This window comes from Anneissia japonica, unplaced genomic scaffold, assembly GCF_011630105.1.
Source record: "Anneissia japonica isolate Jap-2015-1 unplaced genomic scaffold, ASM1163010v1 scaffold287758_len931624_cov196, whole genome shotgun sequence".
Taxonomy (NCBI): Eukaryota; Metazoa; Echinodermata; class Crinoidea; order Comatulida; family Comatulidae; genus Anneissia; species Anneissia japonica.
In genome coordinates, this window is record NW_022722245.1 from 697,316 (window position 1) to 703,963 (window position 6,648).

Here is a 6,648-nt window from a genome sequence, read left to right on the forward strand (position 1 = left end):
GCAAAGCTTATTGTCACTATTCCAGGCCAAGCCAAATGTTTTGTTGTAGTCGTTTTGTGCGTAGCTCTCGGCAAATTTGAGATATCGTGCGAACAGTTATTTGTCAGAATGTAGAATAAAAAAAAAAAAGATCTCGTACAATAACAATAGGTGATCCGCTAGTGTAGCGGATCACCAATTACACCGCAGTTGTGCACATACCATATATAATTAGCAATAGAACGCAACCTAACCTAGGCCTGAAAATACGATCGGACGAGAATCGTAACAAGATTCATAACTCGATGAAATTACGATGTTCAGGCGGTGTCTAATCACACTGCACCAAGTCTACGCTCTGCGGCGAAGGGCCTAGCACCGACCGCCACACACAATTGAAAGACACATTTTAATATCTCTAGCCGCCATTCGTTATTAATTATTTCTCAAATTTAATAATGTCACGTAGTAGTTATAATAATATATTTTCATACATTCCTTGTTCGCGAACGATTCGGTTGAGTTTAGACCTCAAAAAAATTATTGAACTTTTTAAACTCGCTGTACTATATCAATAAATGAATGGATTTTCTCCGAACAAAGATGACAACAAAGCTTAAGATCGGATCGCTCAAAAAACGATCACATGGGAGCGTTAGGACCAATCACAATGTCCAAATTCTGCTTTTTCAAAACGTCATGCAGAGAACGTTGTTTGCAAAGGACGTAATTCACGCGGTGCTGAAGGAGCGTTGTATACCAACACATGTAGACTTGCCACAAGTCTCTAATTTATGGATTTTTCGTAGTACATTAGCGCATTTCGGAAAGCGCCACCATCGTCAGTTTATGCTGAGAAACTTTTTTGATGAGAATTGGTAGTTGCTAAATACAACGGGTTCAGCCGAGGGGGCGTGGCTTCCTACGTTTTACGTCATGCATATATTATACCTTTTGAACACTTCAAAATAAAACAACACCACCGTGTTATGACGATGTTAGCGAGCAGGCTGAGGAGACCTTTGCATTTGATGCTACGCCTATGACGGCGTATATGGCCCGTGTAAGATCTAAGTCTAGGCCCTAGATGCCTCGTCTGGCCTAGATAGCGTTCAGTTCGACATTATGAATCGGCCTAGGCCTACGTACAGCCATACCAAGGCCTACCTAATACGTAAGTAAGGGCCTTTGATTGTTGTACGGTAATTTGTTTAAGTAAAATAGTAAAATCAGCAATTAAAAGTAGGCCCTCAGGCCAGACTTAGGCCTACGACCTAGGCCTAGCAAACAACTTACAACAAGCAAGCAACATGGCAAAGAAGCCCTTACTTGCTTTGCTTGGGCCGTGGGCCTTGCTTGTTGCCTTGTTGTTTGGAGGAGATATAGGCCTAGGCCCCTAGATCATGGAGGTCTTCCATGATAACTCATAATTAAATTTAAGGAAAACACTAAATTGTTTATGATATGCATATCAATAAACTTGATAAATTAATTAATCATAAGATCATGAAAAAAGAAAGATAGATTGCATAAAATATAACACTGAGTGAGGCCAGAATTGCTTATAAATAAAGAAAAAAATAAGACGAAATTGAGGTAAATCCAGATGAGGTTTTATTACAGTAATTTTTTTTTTTTTTTTAATGTAAAACCAATAAATATGTGCAGTAGTGAACATGACTAATACTCTCTGCTATTATGACTATAATGATCTCTAAAATTACTGTATTGCATTAAATGCAGTACAGTAATTTACTGCTATTATCTAGAATGATTATCTCTGAAAAGTGTGTAAAATAAGTACAAAATATGAAAATTTTGAGCCTAAAATTGGCAAAAAAAATAAGAACATCTTGAGTCTGGGCAAAGTTTTACTGGTTCTTATAAAATAAAGTGTATGACAGTGACTTTTCATTTAAATGGAAATGTTTTTCTGGTTTTTCTTTTACACTGCATTAAGCACTACAGTCTCAGCAAATGTGTACCAGTAGTATCCTAATTATCAACAAATTACATTACATTGGTAACAACAACAAACAGTACATTGTCTCTTGTAAATTGGACTTACATTGGAATACTGAAAACAAATAATGTTGTACCACTGAGTACAGTGTGAAACTTTTTACAACAAATTTTAGATGATATATTACAATCAGTATGTAAAAATATGCTTGGACTGACAGGGACAAAGAATTACCACATCATTTAATGCCCTGCTTCTCAACCTATGGGTCGCAACCCAAATTTGGGTTGCCCAAAACAATTCTGATTGTCGCAAGATTGCATCCGACTTTTAGGGAAAAAAAGGAAAAAATTGGTAAAGCGCATTTCAAAACATAAAATATATCTGCAATATCTCCAAGGAAGATAATTGAAATTAGGCAAGTATACACCTTACATTAACAAGACATGCCAGTTAAAAATAAACAAAAATGTTTGAAATGATTGCTGTAGTTGCTTCTTTGCTTTTTTAATTTCGTTTTTGGGCGGGGACATACAAGCTTCTTTTTAAAAAATTTATATTTGCCCAGTCAGCGTCGCCCAAGTCGATTGCACACTAGTCAAAAATTTGTCATTGTTTTTAAAATTATGAATGTACCAATTATTCTCCACAGTGGCGGATTCAATGGGGGACCCAGCCGTCACCCTCCCACCTATTTTTATTTTTTAATTATAAAATATGGAGAAAAAAAATTATTTAAATTTAAGTACGGTATGAGAGTGCAACTTCTGGCCATCTACTGTAGAGGTGCCATAATCATGAATTTTTTTACCTCAGCCACAACCATGGTGGTATTAGCACCCTATCTGTATTTAGTATTATAATTGTTAACATGGTATTTTTATCTTTCGTTGTTGTCATGACAGTAGATTAATCTACTTTAGGGCAATCCTGCCTCATGAAAACTATATTTTTATGTACATTATTATGGTGCAAATGAAATGAGTCCTTCCCAGGGCCCCCTCTATTTCAAATAACTGGAGCAGTCATTCCTCCATAATATTATAAAATTGAACATTCTGCACACAACATAAAAGGTCTTGTGTTATGTAAATATAAATCGAAAAGATTTATCACCATTACTTTGTGTTTGACTTTTTCCCAGGTTGGTGGCTTGTGGGCTTAAAGTCCTGCGCCTAAGTAATCAACACATAACGTGAAAATATCATTTTGGTGTGACAATATTGTATTTCCTTAGGTTGCCACAGAATGTGCATTCTGAAAGTAGGTTGCCACCTAAAAAAGGTTGAGAAGCCGGGGTTTAATGTATTGTTCAATAAGGAAGTTAAAACAATTTTACATGAACAATATATTTTAATGGAGGGATGATGGGCCTAATAAATGAAAATTACAACTTTAACAACATGATTGCTGAAGTTTACATTTATTATAGTTATTGCTTACTGTTTTAAAACAAAACTGCCATAACTACATTTCCTATAGCATGTTTTTTCTGTCGTAGAACAAGTGATAATTGATTTTGATATACTTAATACATACATTACTAGTTTATCATCTTATCACATTTTATTGAAATTTTAGTTATGATATTACCCTTGCTAGTTTTCTGCCCTTAACTTCTCTTTCTTTTTCTTATTAGAACCACTATCTGGGCCCATGTGGCAGAGCAGCTTGCAGCATCCAATGACCTTAAAGGGCACTCCGGAGTAGTGGATTGCAACGCCTTCATCCTCACTTCTTGATGTTGTTGCCCAAATTATTCTTGTGATGTTAATATCTGAAATGAACAATACTAGAAATGTAGTGCAAAAAAACCAAATGGTGACCTGAAAGCGTGGGGTGTAGACTGTTGATTGGGAGGCGTGAGGAGGGTGTTATCCCTATTACAATGAATACAATACTGGACCCCACCACATTATCCCTATTTAAAGGGCCCTATAATAAAAATAAATTATATATTATATTAAAAATAATAGATCTTGATAGTTTATAGACAGTTACAGCAGCAATTAATGTGTAAATATTATACCTGTTGATGGAGTTAATTTACCAAAGCCTGCAGACTTATGTTCATCTGTTACGAACTTGGACGTTGTGGCTATTTCGTAGACACGAACCGGGTCTAGGATATCCAATCCATCATCTGTTAAAATTTTGTACCCATTATATTGGCTAAATGTATGGTCGCAATTATATATGGAACCTTGGATATCATTTGATTTCCCCCTAAAAAGTAATAACAACATTTAGTAATAGAAAATCATTTTGGTAACTGAAAGTCATGTTTCATAATTGTTTTTAAAAATAAAGAAGCTCTGTTGAAAGTTTTTTTTTTCACTTAATACGTGCTTTATTTTTTGATTCTTAATAGTACTGTACATAAAATTATCTGGTATATGCTATGTTAATTCAGTTGGGCTAAAAAAATAATTTACCAGCTTATATTTATTCCCCCTCATTGATTTTTGGTCTTGCCTCACAATTCTGTATTTTATATAACTAATATTAAAAATAACCAAGAATTATTATTTCAGTAGACTTAGTTTGTTTTTTGTTTTGTTTTGTTTTGTTTTGTTTTTTTTTTTGGCTTTTATTAACTTTGAAATCAGTTATTGTATTTAATACCTTAAATATGCAATACAAATTTTCATTCAATATAGGAAAAAAAAAATAGAAGAGGCCTCTTAATGATTCTGTATAAGCTGGTCGTTATTTTAATTAGCCTTTAATTAAGCGTATACAGGATGTGTTTTCAAACATGTCTCATTGTTCTGAATATGCTGTCCGGTTTAAACAGTCATTTAAAAAAATTTAATGTGCCAAAATCTTGATTTAATTGCAGAGAAAATATTAAATAAATGTCATGAAAGCCCAGGCCATACAACTACTCGGGCAATGTTATTAGTTTGATACCACCCCTGTTATAAAATAATATTTTGAAACTCAAGAGAAGTGACCTACAAATTTTTACACAGATTAGAAATTTCTCATTTAATACCTACTGACACTGAACAGGATAAGAATGTTAAAATTGGTTGATCCAGGATATAGACACCGTGATCAAAAAAAAAAAAAAATCGCATTCAATGTGCTACTACAGCATAGGACCAGGCATTCACATTCTGAGAAAAGGTAACATTGAGTCTGATGATAATTCACCCGAATAATGCCGATGTGTCAATGCTCTTGGTTCCCTTCCATTTATAATAGGCCTAATCTGTTTTGATTATAATTGACAGTAAAATAAACTTACATTGATTTCTTCAGATATGATGTTGTGTTTCCAATGCAAATTATATCTGAGCGTGGTTTGCAGGACTTTCCCGCTCGCATTCAACATCGCGCACATCAGCGTACGCCAAATACGCGATGAACATTTTAATAGTACATCAATACAAACAAATATGTTTTTTTCCAGTAAATATATTCAATAAAATTCGGTAAACGACTGACGCAAACAATCAAATAATGGAGACGATTTTATTTGTTTAATGTCGTCCTAATAGCGAGTATATTTGAAGTCATTAAAAAATTATATTAAAAAAAGCACTGTTTCCTTAATATTTAGGTAGAATAGGTTGAAGATCTCGTGGGAAAAGAATATGACAAATGGAGAAGTGTTGCAAAAAGCGAAAACAGAAAGGCAGTTGATGAACACCATAAGAGAAAGACAATGGAGATTTGTTGGACATATTCTAAGAGAAGAAGGTGGAATTGAAAGACATATCATCGAGATGGAATTGAAGGGGAAAAGGGCGAGAGGAAGGCAAAGGATGAAGATGCTTGATTGGATGAAAGAAAAGCTGAATTTGAAGAATGAAGTAGAGCTTGGGAATATTGCGAGAGATAGAAAGAGATGGAAAAAGACAGGACAGACACTGACAGACAATCCATGAACGCCTACGGCATAATATGCTATGGTACATGAAGAAGAAGAAGAATAGGCATGGGAAAATAACTTAACATACTTAAAACGATTTAAAACAGAAGACAATATTAATTTATAAAATAAAAACTTTGATATTATTATTAGACTTCAGATTTACATAAATTATAAATAAATCGGCCCGGTTAATTATGTTCTATAGGCCTACTTAATAATAATAATAATAATAATATTAATAATAATAATAATACAGTAATAATAATAGTAATAGATAAATTTATATAGGGCAAATAGACGAGGTCTTTTTAAACATTAAAAAACGCCTATATCTGGTTGCTTAATTATGGTGGATATTGATTCCCTTGATCTATTCTACATTTTATTGTAACGAAGTAGTACAATATAACAATATTTCCTTCAGGACAACTTAATTGTTTTTTTTTTTTCTACATTTTGCTATCCGTGTGATCAATGCCTCTACGGTGTGATTAAACCAGGGCACTTCGCCAACAACAAGATCAGGAATGATGACGCAGCACAACTGGAATTATGCATGACGTCGACTTATACGAAGCCACGCCCCTCGGCTGAACCCGTTGTATTTAGCAACTACCATGAGAATTAGAGACTTGTAAAAGAGTGAGTCAAATCGAATGCAGACCGCTGGCCGTGACAAGCATGACGTATTTTTTAGGATGCCGTATTTGGCAATAGGGTGAATGTTATGACGGAAGGTCAACCAATCAAACGGTTCTCGTTTTGGTGCCACGAATGTAGAGAGAAGTCGGGAAGTTGGGACATGGTACCGTACGTGCAGGTG

The 6,648-nt window shown here is 34.5% G+C and overlaps 1 protein-coding gene and 1 long non-coding RNA gene across 2 annotated transcripts in view; one reads left to right on the forward strand and one right to left on the reverse strand.

Annotated features, from left to right (window-relative positions):
- The window catches only part of LOC117111791 (probable E3 ubiquitin-protein ligase HERC1), a gene marked incomplete in the record, with an annotated part of 172,277 nt that overhangs the window by 38,469 nt on the left and 127,160 nt on the right, over positions 1 to 6,648 (reverse strand).
- On the forward strand, positions 891 to 4,470 carry LOC117111792. Its single transcript, XR_004445920.1, has 2 exons — positions 891 to 1,153; positions 3,582 to 4,470. It is a non-coding gene; the product is annotated as an uncharacterized LOC117111792 (long non-coding RNA).